Raw genomic sequence first — 23,955 nt, 5'->3', positions numbered from 1 at the left:
CTAATGATGAATACAAATGACTTTGGAGTTGAGATTGTTCTCCAATAAGCACCCACTCTACTTCCCAATACAGAAGTTAAAGAAGTTGGTATTATACGGCAGATATTCAGAAATCTACTTCATATTTGCATACTATCATCATTAGATCACAATTTCTCTAAGGAAGAGTGGCCACCAGTGAATAGGACAATACTGCTGAAGTTGTTTGCTGAGACCTGGGAGGCGTGGGGAGAAAGACGGACTCGCTGGCCTGAACGCTAGCATCTCCAAAGTGCCAGCGCAACACTGCCTGAAGCAAGAAGCCCCCAGGTATCAGGATGATATGTTGCTACCTACAGTAAGATTAAGATTTAGTAGAGGAACACGATTTGAAATTTGCGGGTAGCATCCAGAGAGCCCTGGAAGCATTAAAGAAATGCTATCAAGAAATGAAACAGAGACTTAAAACTCCAAACTAAGGTAATATCTTATCCTGCTGCTAAGGGAATGTGGGCCACTTACAAAGCAAGCAATAGAGGGCAGAAGGGAGAGGTCCTTGCCCCTTTTTAGGAGACTTTCAAAGGATTTAATTGTCTGAAATGATCTATTTGTAAGACCACACTAAAGAATTGCTAATTAACGGCATAATATGCATGTCCTGGAGCCCCTGATGATGAGAAAGAAGGAAGTAGACTAAAAAAATAAGTGACTGCACCATAACATTATCTGACCATATTTTTAGTAATTGCTAGTGATCAGAGTCCAGCAATAAAGATATGGAAAGGCTAAGAAGTAGGTAACCACAAGAAAGTAGTGACCTGGAACTTGGGGCTACTTAGATTAAGAGGCAGTAGACTAATCACCACACCTTCGTTAAGGGTGGAAGAGATGGGAAGAGAGAAGCCTCCCTGTCAAAGGCCTGAAAAATGTATGGGCAGGATTAAATAGGAGCTCACAGATGGGGGCCTGGTGCTAGTATCACATTGTCCACCACGTGCAACTCACCCTTGATTTTGATAATACCACATGGTGACTTAGTCAACTGGTAAAGAAGGGACTTAACCTGCCCAGGTTAGCTTCTTTGGACCCAAATTAAAGATGTCAAGTTCAAATGTGAGAAATATGCCTGTTTCATATACATAGTAGAAGGCCCTTCCCACAGGGCAGCTTACCTGGAGACTATTCAAAGCCACACACTGCTTATTTTAGGACAATACAGACCTAACTCCAGAGCATAGAGAGTGCACTTGAGGCACTCAATCATTTTTTTCCCCTTTGCTCAAGTCTATCTCAACAGTTCTCAGAAGGCAGAACCCATTTGGGAGAGAGTCTTCTTGGAATTCACTCAGATAGAGATGAGACCTGGGAGTTGCCTATGGTGGGAAGTAGCTGGGAGGAGCAGTGAAATCTAAAACCATGGCCAATCTGTTTCCAGGCAGACTGTCAAAGGTAGGGATTTATCCAAACCCTGCAAAATACATTGGGGACACGCTCCCTGAGGGAAAGCAGGGGTGGAATCAGCATATGGCTTTCCTAGGGCCTGCCTAGGGACAGAACTGTATGGTTTCCCTTTCTCTTTTGCTATCTGGGAGGTTGCAGGCCCCCTACTGAGCTCTACTTTGGGAATCAGACTTTAAGAACAGATCTGAAGAATAGAACTGTCTCACAGATGCTGCCCAGGGACACACAAACTGAAACGAGCTACAGGAGCTCTGTGGTAGGACTGCAGGGCAAAAACAAAACAGCTAGCCATTATGTGGAAAGCTATGTCTGGACTCGTATCGGGTGGGGTGGAGTGGGGGTGAAACTTTACCCTTATGCAGAGTAAGGGACGTGACCACGATGGGGAAATCAGCTATTCTATAGAATTTATAATTGTTCATTGGAGAAGTGATAAGGGAAACGCACCTTCAAATACAGAAGGTGGTGACAAAGAGAGAGAGGGCAGGAACGGTGTGGAGAGTGAGAGGGAAAAGGCAGTCAACTCTGATTAGTTAGAAAGGGACAGGGAAGCCCAGTCATGAGATAGGAGAGTGGGATCACAGCCAATAGGGTGGTAAAAGCCTTCCCCAGGTGAAGGCATTGCACAGACCTTCGCTCTCTGGGGGATGACTCTGGAAAATCAGAGTTCAGATAGAGCCTCTGCTCTCATTGTCTTAGGAAGAAAACAATCCTGAGGTAAGAAATAAATGTCTTAGTAAGAAATCAATGATCATTAGGGAAACATCCACCTAGATGTTAATCCACACATTTCCTGGTATTCCCCTTCCCATCTGTTTTCTCACTGAGACTGGTTTCTCTTTCCTGTTCCCACTCTGTATACTTCAGCAGAAAAATATCTCAAAGCCGTCATGAGCCCAAGTGCTGGACAGAAAGATTTGGGTCCTTGAGTTTGTTCCTTCCCAAAGGAACAAATCTGATTTAGTACAATAGATGCTAGAGGAAAGCGACTAGAAACTTTTAAATATATTAAAATGTGAGACATGACTATAAAATGATAATTTTTTAAAAACAGGATTTCTCAAACTCAACAGTATTGATATTTTGGGCCAGATAATTCTTAGTTGTGGACAACTGTTCTAAGCATTGTATTGTGGGAAATTTAGAACCAACCTTGGCTTCTACCCACTAGTGCCAGGAACAAGTCCTTCTTCAGTTGAGACAACCAAAAAACATCTCCAGAAGTTGGTAAATGTCCTGGGGGGGGGAGGGTCAGAATCCTCCTAATTTAAGAACCATTAGTTTAAAGTAAACTACAACACATATTTATTTAAAAAACAGAGTGCTTCAGAGTAATCATTTTGGCAATTATAGATTTAGTGATGCCATTATTTTTTATTTTATTATAAATTAATATGAGGGTACAGATGTTTAGGTTACGTTGTTTTCAATTCTAAGGTAAAGTTCAAGTTTTAGTTGAGCCCTTCACCCAGGGGGCATGCTGAACACCCTCACATTATACACCCTAGGTAAGACGTCGTCATTAAAACAATTTTCGAGCTTTTCCTTAAACATCAACTTCAGAGTTTTTTAGAATTTCATTTAAATGGCTTTATGGGAAGAAAAATCTTTACCTACTGCTTCTACAAAACAAGTTCACAACTTATCGAAAGTTAAATACAGTTTAGCAGTTGGCTATACCTTTGTCGGGGGGGTAGAAAATGGGTTTAATAGTAATTTACTACCGACATTTTTAGTGTATGGTACATAAAATGAGAACAACCCCCACCCCAAGAAAAAGAAAGAGAGAAATGGCAATATCAGTGAAATAAATGTACAGTAGCCTGAGGTGATGATTTTTGAGGAAACACTCATTTAGATGTACATATTCCAGCAAAATAGTTTAAATACCTTTTGTCTTAACATCTATTACAAACTCCAATTAAAAGCACGTTAGGCCAGGCAAGTGGCTCATGACTGTAAATTTATCACTTTGGGAAGCTGACGTGGGCGGATTGCTTGAGTCCAGGAGTTCAAGAATAGCCTGAGATAGCCCGGTGTTGTGGTAAGTAACTGTAGTCCCAGCTACTTGGGAGGCTAAGGAAGGAAGATTACTTGAACCCAGGAGTTTAAGGTTGCTGTGAGGTAGGCTGAAGCCATAGCACTCTAGCCTGGGTAACAGACCAAGATTCTGTCTGTACAAAAACCAGAAAAGTAAACCAGGTGTGGTGGCATGGGCCTGCTAAGAGAGAGGCTAAGGTGGAGGGTCCCTTGAGCCCAGGACTCCGAGGTTATGTTGAGCAGCCACTGCACTCTAGTTTGGGCAACATAATGAGTTAAAAAAAAAAAAGTTGTAAATCTAGGAGATCTAGGAGTCTCTCTGAACCTATTCTGGTTCAGGGGACTGTCTGATTTGCAAGTTGTTCTTTACTCAAACTCTGTTAAATTTAAAAGAAATTTGTATCAATGGTATCAGAAGAAGTAAATAAAAAGATACAAAAAGATGAAGCAAACAGAAATAAAATAAAAAGCAGTGGAACAGGCTTGGTGAAAAATTATTTCAAGTGACCAATTTGTTAATTAATATATATGTATGTGTGTATGTATGCTGTAATAGTGTATATATACACACACATATACACACATTACAAAAGCAAAATATGTGTCCATTAGGCTACCACACACAATGTTGTGTTTTGTTCTGATGTTTCATATATACACACACATATATATACATATAATTTATATTTCTTCTTGGTATTTCCTTTATCACCCCTGCCCCTTTTGCCCTTTCTATTTAATAGCTAGGCTGTGTACACTGCCTTGGTAATGAAAGAGAACAGCAGAAGGCAAAGAAACACCATTTTATCCTAGTTACAGAACTCAGGACACAAGTAAGAGGTTTCTATGCCTCCTAGCAAAGCCAAAGCATGCTTCAGGCTCAGGAGAGGGGCAAGACAAAAGGACAGTAATTAGTGCAGATCCAGAGAGAAGCAAGATGAGCCCTGAGAAGGTGCTGGGTTATGAGGGCTGAAAACAGAAAAGGTCAGGCCCTACTGCCTGGGCAAAGTGGGACAGGTGGCCAGTGGTGCTTTAGGCAACCCCTGAGAGTTCTAATAGAGAACATTCTAATCAACAGGAGAAGTATGTGCATTCCTCTCAAGTGAACAAACAACATTCTCCAAGATGTTGAGCCACAAAACAAGTCTTAACAAATTTAAGAAGACTGAAAAATTACAGTAGAACCTCCATAGTTGACCACCTCCCTCCATTGACCATCTCCTTAAGTTGACCTAATTCTCCTAGACATGGATGCAGCACATGTACAGGTGGCCAAGATCCTTATGCTGACCACCACCGTAGGTTGTCCAGTTTGTTACAGTCCCTTGAGTGGTCAACTTACAGAGGTTCCACAAGCCAATAACCCTGATGAACACAGATGCAAAAATACTCAACAAAATACTAGCAACCCAAATTCAATAGAACATAAAAAAATCACTGACAATGAACAGGTGAGATTTATCCCTGGGATGCAGGGTTGGTTCAATAATGCAAATCAGTAAATGTGATATACCACATTAACATAATGAAAAGACAAAAACCACATGATCATCTCAGTAGGCATAGAAAGAACATTTGACAAAATTCAACATCCTTTTATGATAAAAACTCAACAAATTAGGTTTAGAAATAACTTATCTCAAAACAGTAAATTGCACATATGAAAAGCTAACATCATAGTCAACAGTGCAAAGTGGAAAGCTTTTCTTTTAAGATTAGCAACAAAACAAAGATGCTCATATCTCTCTCTCTCTCGGTTTAAACAATAGAAATTTATTTCTCACAGCTCTGGAGGGTGAAAGAACAAGATCAAGTTAATTGGCAAGTTAAGCAGGTCTCATTTTGAGCTGTCTTGTCTTGGCTTGCAGATGGCGACCATCTCACTGTGTGTGTGCTTGCATGACCGCTTCACCTCACTCCCACCAATTCTATTCAGCATGGTGCAGCTGGTTCTCCATATCTCTGTGTTCCACATATACATATAGGAGGGGCCAACTGTACATATTTTTGGTGAATCCCCAAAGTGGAACCCATAAACATGGAGGGCCGACTGTACTATATAAAGAACTTTGATATCGCAGGATGGTCCCAGAACCAAGCTCCTATAGACACAAAGGGCTGACTGTACTGGAAGACCTAGCCAGAAATTAGGCCAAGAAGTAAAAGGCATCCAAAGAAGTTAAATTGTCACTGTTTGCATACAACGGGTTCTTATGCCTTGAAAACCCTAGAGACTGCAATAAAAACCTTTTAGAAATAATGAATTTTGTAAAGTTGCAGGATAGAAATCAATACATAAAGATCAGTAGCAGATACCTTTTGCAGTTCAGAAGCACTATCATTGGGTTTTCACTCTGTTGTGTGTGATATACCCCTCTCAAACCTCACCTTGTCATGTTACCCATCTGACACCCACAAAAAAATCAATCAGTAGTGTTTCTATAGACTAACGACAACCTATATGAAATAGGAATCAAGAAAGCAATCCCCCTCACAACAGCTACAAAAAAATACTTAGGAATAAATTTAGCCAAGGAGGTAAAAAATACATGTGTTTTAGACATAGATGAGAATAGCTGAAGACACAAATAAATGGAAAGCTATTCTGTGATCATGAACTGGAAGAATTAATTTTGTTAAAATGTCCATATTACCCAAAGCAATCTACAGATTCAGTACAATCCCTATCAAAACTCCAATGACAATTTCCACAGAAACAGAAAAAACAATGCTAAGATTCATATGGAGCCACAAAAGACCCCAAGTGGCCAAAGTAAACCAGAGCAAAAAGAACAAAGATGGAAGCATCATACTACCTAATTTCAAAATATAGTACCAGCCTATAGTAATCAGAACAACATGGTATCATTTAGACTTGAGCTAAAACAACAACAGCAACAATAAACAAAAAATAATATGGTACTGGCATAAAAATGGACATGTAGACCAATGGAACAAATAGAGGGCCCATATATAAACCCATGCAATTACGGTCAATGGACTTGTCAATAACATACAAATGGGAAAGGACAGTCTCTGCTATAAATGGTGTGGTTACAGAACAGATAGTCAGATGCAATTGAATGAAATTAGACTACTATCTCACATCATATTAAAAAAATCAACTCCTGTGGCTCAAAGGAGTAGGGCACCGGCCAAATATGCTGGAGGTGGTGGGTTCAAACCCAGCCCCAGCCAAAAACTGCAAAAAATAAATAAATAATAAACTCAAATGGATCAAAGGTTTAACTATAAGGCCTTAAACTATAAAACTATTAGAAGAAAAGAGAGGGGAACAGCTCTATGCCATTGGTCTGGGCCAATATTTTATAGATATGACATAAAAACATAGGCATCAAAAACAAAAGTAGAAAAATGGATATCAAACTAAAAAGTTTCTTCAAAGCAAAGGAAACAATCAATAGGATGATGAGACCATCTCCAAAATGGGAGCAAATATTTGCAAACCATGAATCTCATAAGGAGTTAATATCTAAAATATATAAGGACCTCAAACAACTCAATAGCAAAAAGAAAAAAAAAATTTTTTTTAAATGGCAAAAATTTCTAAATAGACAATTCTTAAAAGAAGACTTACAAATGGCCAAAAGGTGAATGAAAAAAAATGCTCAACATCACTAATCATGGAAAATGCAAATTATAACCACAATGAGATATCACTTCATACCTATTAGAATGGCTTGTATCAGAAAGACAAAGATAACTGTTGGTAAGAATGTGGAAATAAGGGAACTCTTGTACATCATTGGTGGAAATGTAAGTTAGTACAACTGTTATGGAAAACAATATGAAGATTCCTCAAAAAACTTAAAAATATGGGGCCTTAGTGTGTGTCACACTTTATGGGGGCAAGACATGATTGCAAGAGGGACTTTACCTAACAATTGCAATCAGTGTAACTGACTTATTGTACCCTCAATGAATCCCCAACAATAAAAAAAAAAAAAAAAAAAAAAAAAACTTAAAAATAGAACAACCTTTTGATTCAATAATTTCATTTCTAGATCTATGCCCAAAGAAATGTAACCAGTATATAACCAAAGCTATACTCCCATATTCCCTGTAGTACGTATATGTACATACTGTTCACAGTAGTAAAGATAAAAAAAAAAAAAACAACCTAATGTCCACTGATGGATGAATAAAGAAAATGTGTAACACATATACAGTGAAATACTATTCACCATTTTAAAAGAATGAAATCTTGTTATTTGCAGAAACATGGATGAACCTGGAAGATATTATGCTAAGTGAAATCTAAAAAAGCTGAATTCACAGAAGCAAAGACTGAAATGGTAGTTGCCAGGAGCTGGGGGTGGGGAAATGGAGAGATGTTGGTCAAAGGACACAGTTTCACTTAGATAACATGAGTAAGTTCCAGAGATTGATTATAGGCTCTCTGTTGACTATAGTTAATGGTGATGTGTTGTATGCTTGAAAATTACTAAGAGAGTAGATCTCAAATGTTCTTACCATAAAAAATGAGTATGTGAGTCTGGATATGTTCATTAGTTTGATTTAATCATCTCACAATGGACATACAGCAAAACACCACATGGCAAATATGTGCAATTTTTTGTCAATTATACCTTAATAAAGCTGGGGGAAAATTTATGTTCTTGACTTCATCAAGTGAGATTTGAAACCATTTCTTTCAGGTGTGGAATCAGGTCAGTTTTTCCATCTGCTCACCAGAATCATCCAGAAAGAGATTTGGATTCAGTTAGTGTTTGGGAAAATTCTAATGGGCCAGGTTTGGGAATCCTTTCTTAATCCCTCACAAATCACTCTCAGAGGCTCGGCACCTGCGGCTCAAGCGGCTAAGGCACCAGCCACATATACCTGAGCTGGCAGGTTCGAATCCAGCCTGGGCCTGCCAAACAACAATGGCGGCTGCAACCAAAAAATAGCCAGACATTGTAGTGGGCACCTGTAGTCTCAGCTACTTGGGAGGCAGAGGCAAGAGAATCACTTGAGCCCAGGGGTTGGAGGTTGCTGTGAGCTGTGATGCCATGGCAAGCTAGCCAGGGTGACAGCTTGAGGCTCTGTCTCAAATAAATAAATAAAATCATTCTCAGACATGACAACACCCATAACATGAGAACAGGCACAAAATATGTGACAAAGGACTCAGTAAATGAAGGTCACCTATAAATGATAAGGCATCTGGGTCAAGAAGGGCAGGAATAGGAGGGATACTCAATACTGGAAAAGATTAATTGGTGACTCAAAAGAACTTGCAAGAGATGGGAACATATCTTTGAGTCAGCACAGATATCCAGGATGTAAACTAACCTCTTATTTTGAGGGTGAAGTAAGTGTGAAGTTCCCAAGCATCTGTGAAAGAGAAAATCTCTACTACATCTTAATACATTACAGAAAATTAGACCATAAACCTTTTTATCTGAGCAAACAAAACTGATTGAGACAAACATTTCAAATAAGGATACTAAATATGTTTCTGGTTTTTTCAAATGGAAATGCTACAGAATGAGAGAGGAATGATCAGCTCAAAATAGCTTAACCAGTAAGAGAATGTGTTAACCTCACAGAACAAGAAGTCCCAAGGTAGCACACTTCTTATAAGTTGGTAAAGTTCTGTTTTATTATTTTCATGGAAAATGATAGTGGCAGCCATTTCAAATATCACATTCTCATATACTTTATTTAGAGCAATGAAAGGGAATTTTATTTGTGTCTTCAAAACCCTTCTGGATGCTTCCCAGAAGGCCTTTGGATGTCCCTTCCCAGAAATGCATCACATGCCAATGTGTAAGTCAAGCACTGAAAAACAAAAGGGACCCCAGGGATTTCTTTGTTAATTTGGATTGTATTTACCACCCCCCAGAACCTTCAAGTGGTATGGGGAAGCACATGGTCTCAGGAAGGAAGGAGAGTCCCAGACAAAGAAGAGAATGATGAGGCACCAGGAAGAAGGGGCGGTGAGCGCTGAGAAACAATGTCAGCTGTAACTTGCTTCCAGAGATTACTCCACAACACCATGCCAGATGCAAACCTAAACTCTGACGGCCTAAGCCCACCAAAGAGCTCTCCACCTTCCCCAACAAGTGCTCAGATAAAACTAATCTTGATTTTCTGTTTAAACAAAACACAATAAGTGAATGAGCTAAGTATGCCCAGTAAGTTAAGCATACTTCATGCACCATGTGAGACTTTCTAGAGACTTTTACAAGTCTGCTATTTAGAATTATCTTGTGTCATAGTCTCTTCAATACAGATAACATGCTATAAATCTATAAACACAGACAGCACAAAGTTTGAACTACAGTTTTTGAACTCAATTTTCACTTTCTCATTTTCTCTTCATAGAGGGACTTACTAAGAATTAGATATCTCTGGATATCTACATATGTGCATGACCCACCAGACTAATTCAAACTGCATTTCTGTTTGGCTCAAGCTCTGCAGCATAACCATGATGCTTGCTTGAGTCTGAGCAAAGAGGCAGACAAACTTTAGCTGGGATGTTCACTTAACAACCTCACCACATTAACATGAAACCTCGCTGACAAATGCTCCATTCCTTATGCCTTCTTCCCTAATACTTCTCTCATTAATCTTCTCATCATACACAAAGCAACATTTGACCATCTATTATTGTACAAGGAAGTGTTGAGTAGGATACAATATTATTTTTTATGTATAGTTCCTGAATTCAAATGGCTTTTTTTTTTTTTTTTTGAGACAGAGCCTCAAGCTGTTGCCCTCGGTAGAGTGCCATGGCATCACAGCTCATACAACCTCCAACTCCTGGGTTTAAGCGATTCTCTTGCCTCAGCCTCCCAAGTAGCTGGGACTACAGGCACAACACCCAGCTATTTTTTGGTTGTAGTTGTCATTGTTGTTTGGCAGGCCCGGGCTGGATTTGAACCTGCCAGCTCTGGTGTATGTGGCTGGCACCTTAGCCGCTTGAGCCACAGGCGCCGAGCCTCAAACAGCTTTTAATATTATGGGTAAATGATACCTGCTGAGATACCTATAAGGCAAAGCAGAAAGTAGGGCCATGTAAACTGTTCACACAGAACAGGGAAGCCTTTAGAAATAAAGGGTCACACCTGGCACATGGGACCCAGAAGCAAGGCATAATGGAGGAGAGGACACCTGAGCTGAGATTTGAGAATAGTATTAGGATAGTCAAAAATGTGTGCCTCTGGGAGAGAGGAGAGACACGCCTCACAACCAGAGAGACCTTCCAGGGAAAATTCATTCATTTATACAACAAATACTCTTAAGTATTTGTTAAATGCCAAACACTGTTGTAGGTGCCAATGACAGGGCAGAAAACAAAACAAAAATCCTGTCTTCGTGAAATTATGAAAAAGTTCTCAGTGTGTTTCCAGAATGTTTGTTAGTCCTGTACAGGACTGAGGATGAATAGAAAGATCAAGATAGCAGAAGGGGATTCTGGTGGTACCTGATTGTGGAGGAACCAAAAGCTAGTCAGGCTAAAGAACTTTGTAAAGACTTAACTCTGTTGACAATGAGGAGGCATGACAGGTTTCTCAACTGGGGAATATCTTAATCAAAGTGATGCTTTGAAAAGATTAACTGGGTGGTGGAGTCTAGGGCTGGGTGACAGAGGGTGTGGTTTAATTGTCCTCTAGAGAACAATTAATTGTTCAGTATTGCATCCCATTTGGAAGGACCCAGAATAAGTATCACTTCCTCTGAGCTGTCCTAATGAGGCAGCCAGTCAGAATTAGGTGCTCCACTACGGTGTTCTTGAAAGACTCTCTTATCTATGAGAGCATTTCCTGCATAGTATTACAAATGCTTATTAATCCTTATCTTTTCTATCCATCAAGAGGAAAGAACTGAGTCGTCTTACTTTTGTAATCCCAGTGCCTAGGACTAATGCCTAGCATGTGGCAGAAAATACTTGTGGCATGACTGAATAACCAAGTGTTACGGATTGAATTGCATCCTCCCAAAATTCTTATGTTGAAATCCTAACTCCTAGTACCTAATTCCAAATACCTCAGAATGTGACCTGATTTGGAGAGAGGGTCTTTATAGAAGCAATGAAATTAAAATGAGATCATTAAGGTGGTATGACTAGTGTCTTTACAAAAAGGGGAAATTTGGACCAGACATGGTGGTTCATGCTGATAATCCCACCACTTTGGGAGGCCAAGGTGGGAGGATTCCTCAAGCCCAAGAGTTTGAGGCTGCAGCAAGCTATGATCATACCAGTGCACCCCAGCTTGTGCGATGACAGAGTGAGACTGTCTCTAAAAAAGGGACACCTGGATACAGACACGCACAGAGCAAGAGCATTGTGTGCACGTGAAGACGGCCACCCACATGCCACGGAGAGAAACCAGTCAGAGATCCTTCCCCCACAACCCTCAGAGAAAACCAACCATGCCAACACCCGGACTTTAGATTTCTAGCTTCTAAAACAGAGAGATAATACATTTTAGTTGCTTAAACACCCAGTTTTGCACTGTACAGCAACCCTAGCAAACTAATATGCCAAGTGAAAATATTCACTCAATTTGAAGAAAAATCCAGCATCAGAGCTCAGGATAAAGGCTAGAGTTAAGTATGAAGAGAGGTGATAATTAACATGGGAGCAGAATAAAATCTCTGTGGGAAATAATATAGGAGGAGACATGGCAAAGGGAAGGACTTCAGGCAACACCCACGAAAAAGAAGCCAAGGCAAACATAAAAAAACAGGGAGGACGCGGCACAGAGGCTCATGCCTGGAATGCCAGCACTTTGGAAAACTGAGAGAGGACTTGAGGCCAGGAGTTCAAGACCAGCCTGGGCAACACAGGGAGGCCCCTGTCTCTACCAAAGGGAAAAAAAAGCAATAGTCAGAAAGCTGCAGAATGAAACCTGGTAGGAGGTCCAAAAAGAAAAATAAATGGTCAAAAGAGAAAATGGAACACAAACAGTAACAACTAATCATACCAAGAGTCACTCCACCTCACAGGGTGTATCCCATTTCCAAGAGACACCATTAATGCATTTTTATCTGTTCACCCGTTAAGTGTGGAACCGGCATCATCATCAGAATCTATTCCTGAAAGGACAGATCCAAAGTCCTCAGGGTCTTTTACAACACCAGAACTGCGGTGGGAATTTTTACAAGTATCCTCCAATCTGACGAGGATTAAATGGACAGGATAGATTCTGATGATGGAGGTTCCACACTTACCTAGGGAACAAATCAAAAGGCCTTTCAGATGCCCCTTATGATGGGATAACCCCTGTGAAGTGAAATGAATCCTGGTGTGGATATTTAATAATATACTTTAAAAGTGAAGAAAGAACAACTCAAGTACAACCTTTCTTAAATGAACTCTTCCTTCCTTCATCTTCCATGTTCTTGGCTATAGGAAAAAATGATATAAATTGAAATTCTCAGCCCTCAAACTCTAGCTCAGTGAGCACCCCCCACCCCAAAGCCCCCAATATTAAAAAAAAAGAAAAAAAACTGAGCTCAAAAATACTGTGGGAAAGAGACAACAGTTATAACAGCTCACATTGCATCAGAGCAAGTACGTAAAATAGTCTAACTAGGGGTGTCCAAATGCAACAAGAACATTAAAGATCAAGGACATTTAGCAAAGAGCCCAACCAAGGAAAGCAAAATGCAACCGAAAGAATAAAAGGAAATTCTCCATAAGTGATTTGAGTTAGAAAACAAAAGAATCAAATGAAATGGGAACTATAGAACCAATGAAATTAATTAAGGATCAACGCATCCTTATTACAATAAAATTACACTAAAAAATAAATCAGAAACAGAGTATTCACAGGGAACCAGTGATTTATGGATATAGAAGAAAGGTGGAAATAGTCAAATAAAAATGACAAAGGTTAAAGCAATAGAGAAATGCTACTAGGGAGGGCAAGGATGATCCCATACAAGAATTATTGGTATTTCAAGATGGCAGCCGAGTAACAGCTTCCTTGCATCTGGGCACCGCGAGTCTGGGGAGATAGGACGCCACGCATCGCTGGCTGGTGGGATCTGCCTATCATCACCCCTGTGAGGATACAGGGAGTCAGCGAGAGTCTCCTGGACCCCAAGAGGAGGACTAAAACAGTGGAAAAACGGCAAGTGGTCGCGTGAGTTCAATCCGTCTAAACCCACCTGCAACTGTAAGTTCAGTAGCAGCGAGACTGCAAACCAGAAAGGCCTTACCTGTGAACTGTTTTGGTGTCTTTGGACTTGGCACTCAGCTGAATTGCCTTGGGGAGAGCCTGAGCGGGAGTGCAGAGAACTTTGGCCTTTGTCTAGGGCCCCAGTCTGAGCCGCTAAGCCAGACGGAGCTAATAGTGTTTGGCTCTGGGTCACAGGCAGCCATTGTGAGCGATCTGCCCCGGCAAGCTCCGCCTTCAGGGTCGCAGAGCTAGAATTGGGTGGGAGCTGGTAATCCAGCGACCAAGTAGCCTAAGGGCGGGGTCTGAGCGGCCTTGCAGCCCTAACCCTCGGGGGCAGAGGGAGACTAGTTTTGGTACACAGGGTAAGTGGATAGCCACTTCAGCAGTGATTCCAGCAACAAGCACATCCCTGGGAAAGCTTCTGCTCAGCAAGTGAACAATTTCAAACTGCCTTTTAAGTGGGCTGAAGAGAGATTTAGGGTGTCTACCTGCTGGGGTTTGAGAAACTAGCAGCCTCCAGTCGTATCAGAACTCTGATTAACATCTCATACCCCAGAAGACCACGTGTTGCCCAGACAATATTCAATACAATATACATACTGCTTTGTTTCTGGTTGTGTTTTTTTTTTTTTTTTTTTTTGGTTTGGTTTCTTCTAGTTTAATTATAATTTCCCATTGCTGCCTATTTCAATAATTAGAACTTCATTTTTATTAGTGTTTCTACTGCTATTATTTGGTTTTCCACCCAATTTTATCCCGTAAAGTTTTCTGTTTGCTTGTATTGGTTTGATTTATAGCATTTTTGTCTTTCCTCTCTACTCGGTGGAGGTGGGGTACTCTGTCTGATCAGCTTAGCAAAGAGCTGCTGACCTCAAGGGAACCACCCAACTGGGCACCCCCAGAAGGTGGGTTTTTTTAAGGTTGTATCAAAGTACCCTACTGTACACCTATATTGCTCTGTCTCCCTCTTTCTGTGCCTCTCTTCTTTTTGTCAATATTCCTTTTACCCACCCCCTCTCCTTTCTCTATTTTTCTTTTTTTTTCTTAACACTCGGTCCTCCTTTCTTTCATCCCTTTTTTGCTCTTCAACCTTCTCACCCTTCTGGTCCTGTAACCCTTAGTCCACAGGAACGAGAACTTAAAGAGCAAGAGGAAGTGAAAGGAAAATTACGGCAAGGAAACAGATAAAAGTAATCACTCATGAGGAAGAACCAGCAGAAAACTCCAGGCAACATGAAAAACCAGTCCAGAACAACCCTACCAAGGGACCACGAGGTAGCTACTGCAGAGGATTCCAGCTATAAAGAAATGTTAGGAATGACAGAAAGGGAATTTAGAATACACATGATGAAAACAATGAAAGAAATGATGGAAACAATGAAGGAAACTGCTAATAAAGTGGAAAATAACAAAAGGAAATCCAAAAACAGAATCAAATAAGAGTTGAACGATATGAAGAATATAAAAAGGATATAGCAGAGCTGAAGGAACTGAAACAGTCAATTAGGGAACTTAAAGATGCAATGGAAAGTATCAGCAACAGGTTAGACCATGCAGAAGAAAGAATTTCAGAGGTAGAAGACAAAGTTCTTGAGATAACTCAGATAGTAAAAGAGGCAGAAAAGAAGAGAGAGAAAGCAGAACGTTCACTGTCAGAATTATGGGACTTTATGCAGCGTTCCAACATATGAGTTATAGGAATCCCAGAAGGGGAAGAAGAATGCCCCAGAGGAATGGAAGCCATACTAGAGAATATTATAAAAGAAAATTTCCCAAATATCACCAAAGATTCTGACACACTGCTTTCAGAGGGCTATCGGACCCCAGGTCACCTCAACTCTAACCGAGCTTCTCCAAGACACATTGTGATGAACCTGTCCAAAGTCAAGACAAAAGAAAAGATTCTGCAAGCTGCCAGGAGTAAGCGCCAGTTGCCCCACAGGGGCAAATCCACCAGAGTGGCCACAGACTTCTCTAATGAAACTTTCCAAACAAGAAGACAATGGTCATCTACCTTTAATCTACTTAAACAGAACAATTTCCAGCCCAGAATTCTGTACCCTGCTAAGCTAAGCTTAAAAATTCACGGAGAAATCAAATCATTTACGGATATACAAACATTGAGGAAATTCGCCACAACAAGACCAGCTCTACAAGAAATACTTCAACCTGTTCTGCACACTGACCACCACAGTGGATCAGCAACAAAGTAAGAACTCAGAAATTAAAGGACAGAACCTAACCTCCACATTGATGCAAAAGATAAAACTAAGCAATGGACTCTCACAAAATAAGACGAATAGAATACTACCACACTTAGCAATTATCTCAATAAATGTTAATGGCTTGAATTCCCCACTGAAGAGACATAGATTGGTTGACTGGATTAAAAAACACAAGCCATCCATTTGCTGTCTGCAAGAAACACACCTGGCTTCAAAAGACAAATTAAAGCTCCGAGTCAAGGGTTGGAAGACAATTTTTCAGGCAAATGGCATTCAGAAGAAAAGAGGAGTTGCAATCTTATTTTCAGATACATGTGGATTTAAAGCAACTAAAGTCAAAAAAGACAAAGATGGTCACTGTATATTGGTCAAGGGAAAAATTCAACAAGAAGACATTTCAATTCTAAATATCTATGCACCCAATTTAAATGCTCCCAGATTCTTGAAACAGACCTTACTCAGTCTGAGCAATATGATATCTGATAATACCATAATAACAGGGGACCTTAACACTCCTCTTACAGAGCTGGACAGATCCTCTAAACAGAAATTAAACAAGGATATAAGAGATTTAAATGAGACCCTAGAACAACTGTGCTTGATAGACGCATATAGAACACTGCATCCCAAAGATAAAGAATATACATTCTTCTCATCACCCCATGGAACATTCTCCAAAATTGATCATATCCTGGGACACAAAACAAATATCAACAGAATCAAAAGAATTGAAATTTTACCTTGTATCTTCTCAGACCATAAGGCACTAAAGGTGTAACTCAACTCTAACAAAAATGCTCGACCCCACCCAAAGACATGGAAATTAAACAATCTTCTGTTGAATAACAGATGGGTGCAGGAAGAAATCAAACAGGAAATCATTAACTTCCTTGAGCATAACAACAATGAAGACACAAGCTACCAAAACCTGTGGGATACTGCAAAAGCAGTTTTGAGAGGAAAATTCATCACTTTAGATACCTACATTCGAAAAACAGAAAGAGAGCGTATCAACAATCTCACCAGAGATCTTATGGAATTGGAAAAAGAAGAACAATCTAAGCCTAAACTCAGTAGAGGAAAAGAAATATCCAAAATCAAATCAGAGATCAATGAAATTGAAAACAAAAGAATCATTCAGAAAATTAATGAAACAAGGAGTTGGTTTTTTGAAAAAATAAATAAAATAGATAAACCATTGGCCAGACTAATGAGGAATAGAAAAGTAAAATCTCTAGTAACCTCAATCAGAAATGATAAAGGGGAAATAACAACTGATCCCACGGAGATACAAGAGATCATCTCTGAATACTACCAGAAACTCTATGCCCAGAAATTTGACAATGTGAAAGAAATGGATCAATATTTGGAATCACACCCTCTCCCTAGACTCAGCCAGGAAGAAATAGAGCTCCTGAACAGACCAATTTCAAGCACCGAGATCAAAGAAACAATAAAAAATCTTCCAACTAAAAAATGCCCTGGTCCAGATGGCTTCACTCCAGAATTCTATCAAACATTCAAGGAAGAGCTTATTCCTGTACTGCAGAAATTATTCCAAAAAATTGAGGAAGAAGGAATCTTCCCCAACACATTCTATGAAGCAAACATCACCCTGATACCAAAACCAGGAAAAGACCCAAACAAAAAGGAGAATTTCAGACCAATCTCACTCATGAATATAGACGCAAAAATTCTCAACAAAATCCTAGCCAATAGATTACAGCTTATCATCAAAAAAGTCATTCATCATGATCAAGTAGGCTTCATCCCAGGGATGCAAGGCTGCTTTAACATACACAAGTCTATAAACGTTATCCACCATATTAACAGAGGCAAAAATAAAGATCACATGATCCTCTCAATAGATGCAGAAAAAGCATTTGATAAAATCCAGCATCCTTTTCTAATTAGAACACTGAAGAGTATAGGCATAGGTGGCACATTTCTAAAACTGATTGAAGGTATCTATGACAAACCCACACCCAATATTTTACTGAATGGAGTAAAACTCAAAGCTTTTCCTCTTAGAACTGGAACCAGACAAGGTTGTCCTCTGTCACCTTTACTATTCAACGTAGTGCTGGAAGTTCTAGCCAATACAATTAGGCAAGACAAGGAAATAAAGGGAATCCAAATGGGAGCAGAGGAGGTCAAACTTCCCTCTTTGTTGACGACATGATCTTATACTTAGAGAACCCCAAAGACTCAACCACAAGACTCCTAGAAGTCATCAAAAAATACAGTAATGTTTCAGGATATGAAATCAATGTCCACAAGTCGGTAGCCTCTGTATACACCAATAACAGTCAAGATGAGAAGCTAATTAAGGACACAAGTCCCTTCACCATAGTTTCAAAGAAAATGAAATACCTAGGAGTATACCTAACGAAGGAGGTGAAGGACCTCTATAAAGAAAACTATGAAATCCTTAGAAAGGAAATAGCAGAGGATATTAACAAATGGAAGAACATACCATGCTCATGGATGGGAAGAATCAACATTGTTAAAATGTCTATACTTCCCAAAGCAATCTACCTATTCAATGCCATTCCTATCAAAATACCAACATCGTACTTTCAACATTTGGAAAAAATGATTCTGCATTTTGTATGGAACCGGAAAAAACCCCGTATAGCTAAGGCAGTTCTCTGTAACAAAAATAAAGCTGGGGACATCAGCATACCAGACTTTAGTCTGTACTACAAAGCCATAGTGCTCAAGACAGCATGGTACTGGCACAAAAACAGAGACATAGACACTTGGAATCGAATTGAAAACCAAGAAATGAAACTAACATTTTACAACCACCTAATCTTTGATAAACCAAACAAGAACATACCCTGGGGGAAAGACTCCCTATTCAATAAATGGTGTTGGGAGAACTGGATGTCTACATGTAAAAGACTGAAACTGGACCCACACCTTTCCCCACTCACAAAAATTGATTCAAGATGGATAAAGGACTTAAATTTAAGGCATGAAACAATAAAAATCCTCCAAGAAAGCATAGGAAAAACACTGGAAGATATTGGCCTGGGTAAAGACTTCATGAAGAAGACTGCCATGGCAATTGCAACAACAACAAAAATAAACAAATGGGACTTCATTAAACTGAAAAGCTTCTGTACAGCTAAGGAGACAATAACCAAAGCAAAGAGACAACCTACACAATGGGAAAGGATATTTGCATATTTTCAATCAGACAAAAGCTTGATAACTAGGATCTATAGAGAACTCAAATTAATCCACATGAAAAAAGCCAACAATCCCTTATATCAATGGGCAAGAGACATGACTAGAACTTTCTCTAAAGACAGACGAATGGCTAACAAACACATGAAAAAATGTTCATCATCTCTATATATTAGAGAAATGCAAATCAAAACAACCCTGAGATATCATCTAACCCCAGTGAGAATGGCCCACATCACAAAATCTCAAAACTGCAGATGCTGGCGTGGATGTGGAGAGAAGGGAACACTTTTACACTGCTGGTGGGACTGCAAACTAGTACAACCTTTCTGGAAGGAAGTATGGAGAAACCTCAAAGCACTCAAGCTAGACCTCCCATTTGATCCTGCAATCCCATTACTGGGCATCTACCCAGAAGGAAAGAAATCCTTTTATCATAAGGACACTTGTACTAGACCGTTTATTGCAGCTCACTTTACAATCGCCAAAATGTGGAAACAGCCTAAATGCCCACCAACCCAGGAATGGATTAACAAGCTGTGGTATATGTATACCATGGAATACTATTCAGCTATTAAAAAAAAATGGAGACTTTACATCCTTCGTATTAACCTGGATGGACGTGGAAGACATTATTCTTAGTAAAGCATCACAAGAATGGAGAAGCATGAATCCTATGTACTCAATTTTGATATGAGGACAATTAATGACAATTATGGTTATGGGGGGGAAACAGAAAGAGGGAAGGAGGGAGGTGGGAGGGGCCCTGGTGTGTGTCACACTTTATGGGGGCAAGACAGGATTGCAAGAGGGACTTTATCTAACAATTGCAATCAGTGTATCCTGGCTTATTGTACCCTCAATGAATCCCCAACAATAAAAAAAAAAAAAAAAAAAATGAAAGAACTTGGGTGGTGACTGTGGCTCAAAGGAGTAGGGCACCGGCCCCATATGCCAGTGGCGGTTAAAACCCAGACCTGGCCAAAAAAGAAAAAAAGAACTTAGAGGATTTTTATCTATTAGTGTTCTTGAAAAAAGATGTCGTGATGAAATCAGTGAATGAAGACATGAATCAAAAGAAATAATTTCAGAATGCAGAATATTGGTGGTAGGCAGAATCTATTTAAATATAGACAGGGTATCAGGATTGCAGAATAGAAATGTAAATTATCACAAATCTTATAACATAAAATCATTTCATTCTCATAAAATAGTACATACTCATTTTAGAGGATATAAGCAATGAAACAAAATGATTTTTTTCTTTAATGTTAAGAAGCTGATGAAATGTTAATAATTTTTGAGAATGAGTGCTAGTACATGGATGTTAATTTTTTTATCTATACTTTTGTGTATTTCTGAAAATTCTATTTTAAAATATTTAAAAGATGAAAGAAATAAAAAGAATGTTCATGGTGACCACTGGTATTGGTAGTGTCAAAGAATCTAAGGTAGAAAACTAGTTCTCCAGTGTTGAGTGAATGAGGATGAAGGAAAAAAACTACTGAATGCTGAAACTAACAAATAATTTGTACACTTCTAGAATGGTAGAAATAAAATCCAGTTCCCAGGCAGTAACTAGTAAAGACACATAAAATTTATTCTAGAGGAAGATTTGAACTGGAGGCACCTTTAGAGTTTGTCCAGCTGTGATGACTAAAGATCTGAGTATTTTCCAAGGACGAGTTAGATCCAATATTGAGCCCAACTGACTTCTGGGCTCTTTTTCATTCTGTGGTGCATGCTACTCAAAATATTCATTTACAGAAGAAAGAAAAATAAGATGATAGCATAAAAAGCAGTTTAATTTCAAAGATGAAAACATTCTGAATACATTTATAGGACAAGGAATAGTTACATTTGTAGGACAAGGAAAAGTTAGTGGCAGAGAAGAAGCTGAAATGGCCTGAGTGCCTACAAGTATGGTCTAAGATGAGAGCTCTGAATTCACAGAAGGTCAGAACAAAGCATGAAAATAAAGAAACCATAGCCCCAGGTGAAGTTCCTCTGGCTGAAGGAAAGTACTACCAAATCCAAAAAGTGGGGGTGGGGACCAGATATGTAGCAGCACCCCTCGCCCCCTACCATAAGAATGTGACCTTTTGTAACTGTCCTAGGAAATAGCCCCGAGCTGAAGCAGATAACCAGTAACTGGTTCTGAAAAAAAAAAGCTAAGCAAATGTTTAACTGCTGATCTCGTCTTAAGACAGATGAGTAATGAACCAGAGTTCTTCTTATCTGAAAATGCCCCTATGTCTGCTACCCCTCCCTAAAGCCCCTGCTATGTCTGCTACCCCTCCCTACTTTGTGGTTTTTGCCTTTATAAGCTTGTAAAACCTGCTGTTCAGGGCTTGACTCCTCGGCTCCTAAAAGAGTTGCGAGTTAAGCCCCAGCATGCTGGAATAAAAATCCTCTTGCTGTTTGCATCAAGCGCCGTCTCTTGCGGTTGATTGGGGTCGTCATCGCTCAGGGCAGAGTGGGGGGTCCTGCCCCAAGTCTTTCATTTGGGGGCTCTCCCGGGATTTGACGACCACCCCTCACCTGCAGAGTCGACCTTGGAGGTAAGAAAGGGGTACCCCGAAAACTGTCTGGTCTGTGTCTTTAGTCCTTTGTTTGACTTTGTGTGCACACTTTCGATTTCGCAGCCGTTCGGCACCTCGTGAGAGTGGCCGGACAGTGGTCGGTAGACGTGCCCGGAGGACCACAGGCTGAAATCCTGGGGGACGCCCCAGGAATTTAGGAGAACCAGGGACGCCTGGTTGTCTCCTGCTGTAAGGGCGCTGATCGAGTCCGGTTATTCCATCAAAAATTATGGGAAACGCTTGTCTGATTCTGTTGTAGACTTGTGAGGGACCAAGTGTGGTAGGTAGGTCCTTGTATCTCTAATATTTCTGTTATTCCTGTTATTTGTGCTTCTGACATATCTACTGATGATGGGACAGACTGTGACAACCCCTCTGAGTTTGACTCTAGATCACTGGACTGAAGTGAAGAGGTCGTGACCTGTCAGTAGAGGTTAAAAAAGGCCCATGGCAGACTTTCTGCTCCTCGGAGTGGCCCACTTTTAACGTTGGCTGGCCCTCAGGAGGAACCTTTGACTTATCTCTTATTTTTGCTATCAAAGAGATTGTTTTTCAGAGAGGACCGGGAGCCCATCCGGATCAACAACCTTACATCATAGTCTGGCAGGACCTGGTGCAGAATCCGCCCCTCTGGGTTCGGCCGTGGACTGCCACATCCAGGCCCCCGTCTAATCCTCGGGTGCTCGCTGTCCAATCCTCCGGTTCCAGAAAAGGGGGCGACAGCTCGGACCCCCCTAAGAAGATCTACCCGGAAATTCAGACTGATCATCTTCTCATCGACCCTCCGCCCCCTCCTCCCCCATACCCTCCCACCTTGGCTCCTGTCGGGGGGCAGGGAGGACCAGCATCACTGGATCCGGCGATTGCCCCCTCTGCACCCCCAGGGGAACCTTCACTGGGGCCCGCACAATGTACCAGGAGTCACCGCCGGGGAGGAATGTCTCCCGACACTACTGTTGCCCTACCCCTGAGGGCATACGGCCCCCCGCCGGTGGCAACAGATGAGGGAGCACCTCCTCTCCAGCCCCTCCAGTACTGGCCATTTTCTTCCGCAGACCTGAATAACTGGAAAACTAATCACCCCCCTTTTTCAGAAGACCCCCAATGCCTGACTGGGCTGGTAGAGTCCCTGATGTTCTCTCATCAGCCCACATGGGATGACTGCCAGCAGCTCATACAGACTCTCTTCACTACTGAAGAGAGGGAGAGGATTTTACTAGAAGCTAGGAAGAATGTACTCGGGGCGGACGGGCATCCTACCCAGCTCCCCAACATCATCGAGGCTGCCTTTCCCCTCTCCAGACCTGACTGGGACTTCAACACGGCAGAAGGTAGGGAGCAACTGACAGTCTACCGCCAGGCTCTAGTGGCTGGCCTCCGTGGGGCGGCAAGACGCCCCACTAATTTGGCTAAGGTAAGAGAAGTAATACAGGGGGCCACGGAACCCCCCCCTCAGTGTTTCTTGAGCGCCTAATGAAAGCTTTTAGGCGCTACACCCCATTTGACCCTGCCTCTGAAGGACAGAGGGCTTCCGTGGCTATGACTTTCATAGGGCAGTCAGCTGTAGACATTAAAAGAAAGCTGCAGAGGACTGAAGGATTGCAGGACTATACCTTGCAGGATTTAATTAAGGAAGCTGAGAAAGTATACCATAAAAGAGAAACTGAGGAAGAAAAAGGCAGAGAAAGGAGAAAGAGAGAGAGGAAAGGGAAAATAAGAGAGACCGAAGACAGGAGAAAAACTTAACACGGATTTTGGCCGCAGTAGTAGGGGAGAAGAGCCAAGAACAAACCCAAGGTAGAACTAAGAAGTCAGGTAGCCTGGGCAACCGCGTCCCGTTAGATAGGGATCAATGTGCCTACTGTAAGGAGAAGGGGCACTGGGCCAGGGAATGTCCTAAAAAAAGGAAGAAAGTACTGGCCTTAGAGAAAGAAGAAGATTAGCAGGGATGGGGCTCGGAATCCCTCCCCGACCCTAGGGTAATACTTAAGGTGGAGGGGAAGCCAGTTGAGTTCCTAGTAGACACCAGAGCTCAACACTCAGTCCTACTCAAACCATCAGGACCCGTCTCCAAGAAAAAATCCTGGGTTGTAGGGGCCACAGGGCATCAGCAGTACTCATGGACTACCCGAAGATCAGTAGATCTGGGAGTGGAACGGGTAACCCACTCGTTCTTAATTATCCCTGAGTGCCCTGTGCCCCTCCTTGGGAAAGATTTACTCACCAAAATGGAAGTCCAGATCACTTTCACTCCTGATGGCCCAGAGGTAACCCAGAATAAGAGAGTAACAGCCCTGACCATGTGTTTGGAGG

General features: G+C 41.0%; 1 protein-coding gene and 1 pseudogene across 4 annotated transcripts in view; one reads left to right on the top strand and one right to left on the bottom strand.

The window, feature by feature from the left end:
• Window positions 1–23,955, bottom strand: part of ELOVL7 (ELOVL fatty acid elongase 7) — a 106,310-nt gene that overhangs the window by 39,890 nt on the left and 42,465 nt on the right. Inside the window, exon 1 of one of the 4 annotated variants that reach the window (XM_053590216.1) lies at window positions 13,681–13,703. The exons of the other annotated variants lie outside the window; for them this stretch is intronic. The gene's annotated coding sequence lies outside the window, so the exon portion shown is untranslated. Of the gene's footprint in view, window positions 1–13,680; window positions 13,704–23,955 lie in introns of those variants that run through there. 4 annotated transcript variants of the gene reach the window in all.
• LOC128593510 (uncharacterized) lies at window positions 5,794–5,891 on the top strand (annotated as a pseudogene).

Source organism: Nycticebus coucang, chromosome 1 (genome assembly GCF_027406575.1).
Source record: "Nycticebus coucang isolate mNycCou1 chromosome 1, mNycCou1.pri, whole genome shotgun sequence".
Taxonomy (NCBI): domain Eukaryota; kingdom Metazoa; phylum Chordata; class Mammalia; order Primates; family Lorisidae; genus Nycticebus; species Nycticebus coucang.
Note: the sequence above shows the minus strand (reverse complement) of the source record. Positions and strands in the feature narration are given on the sequence as shown.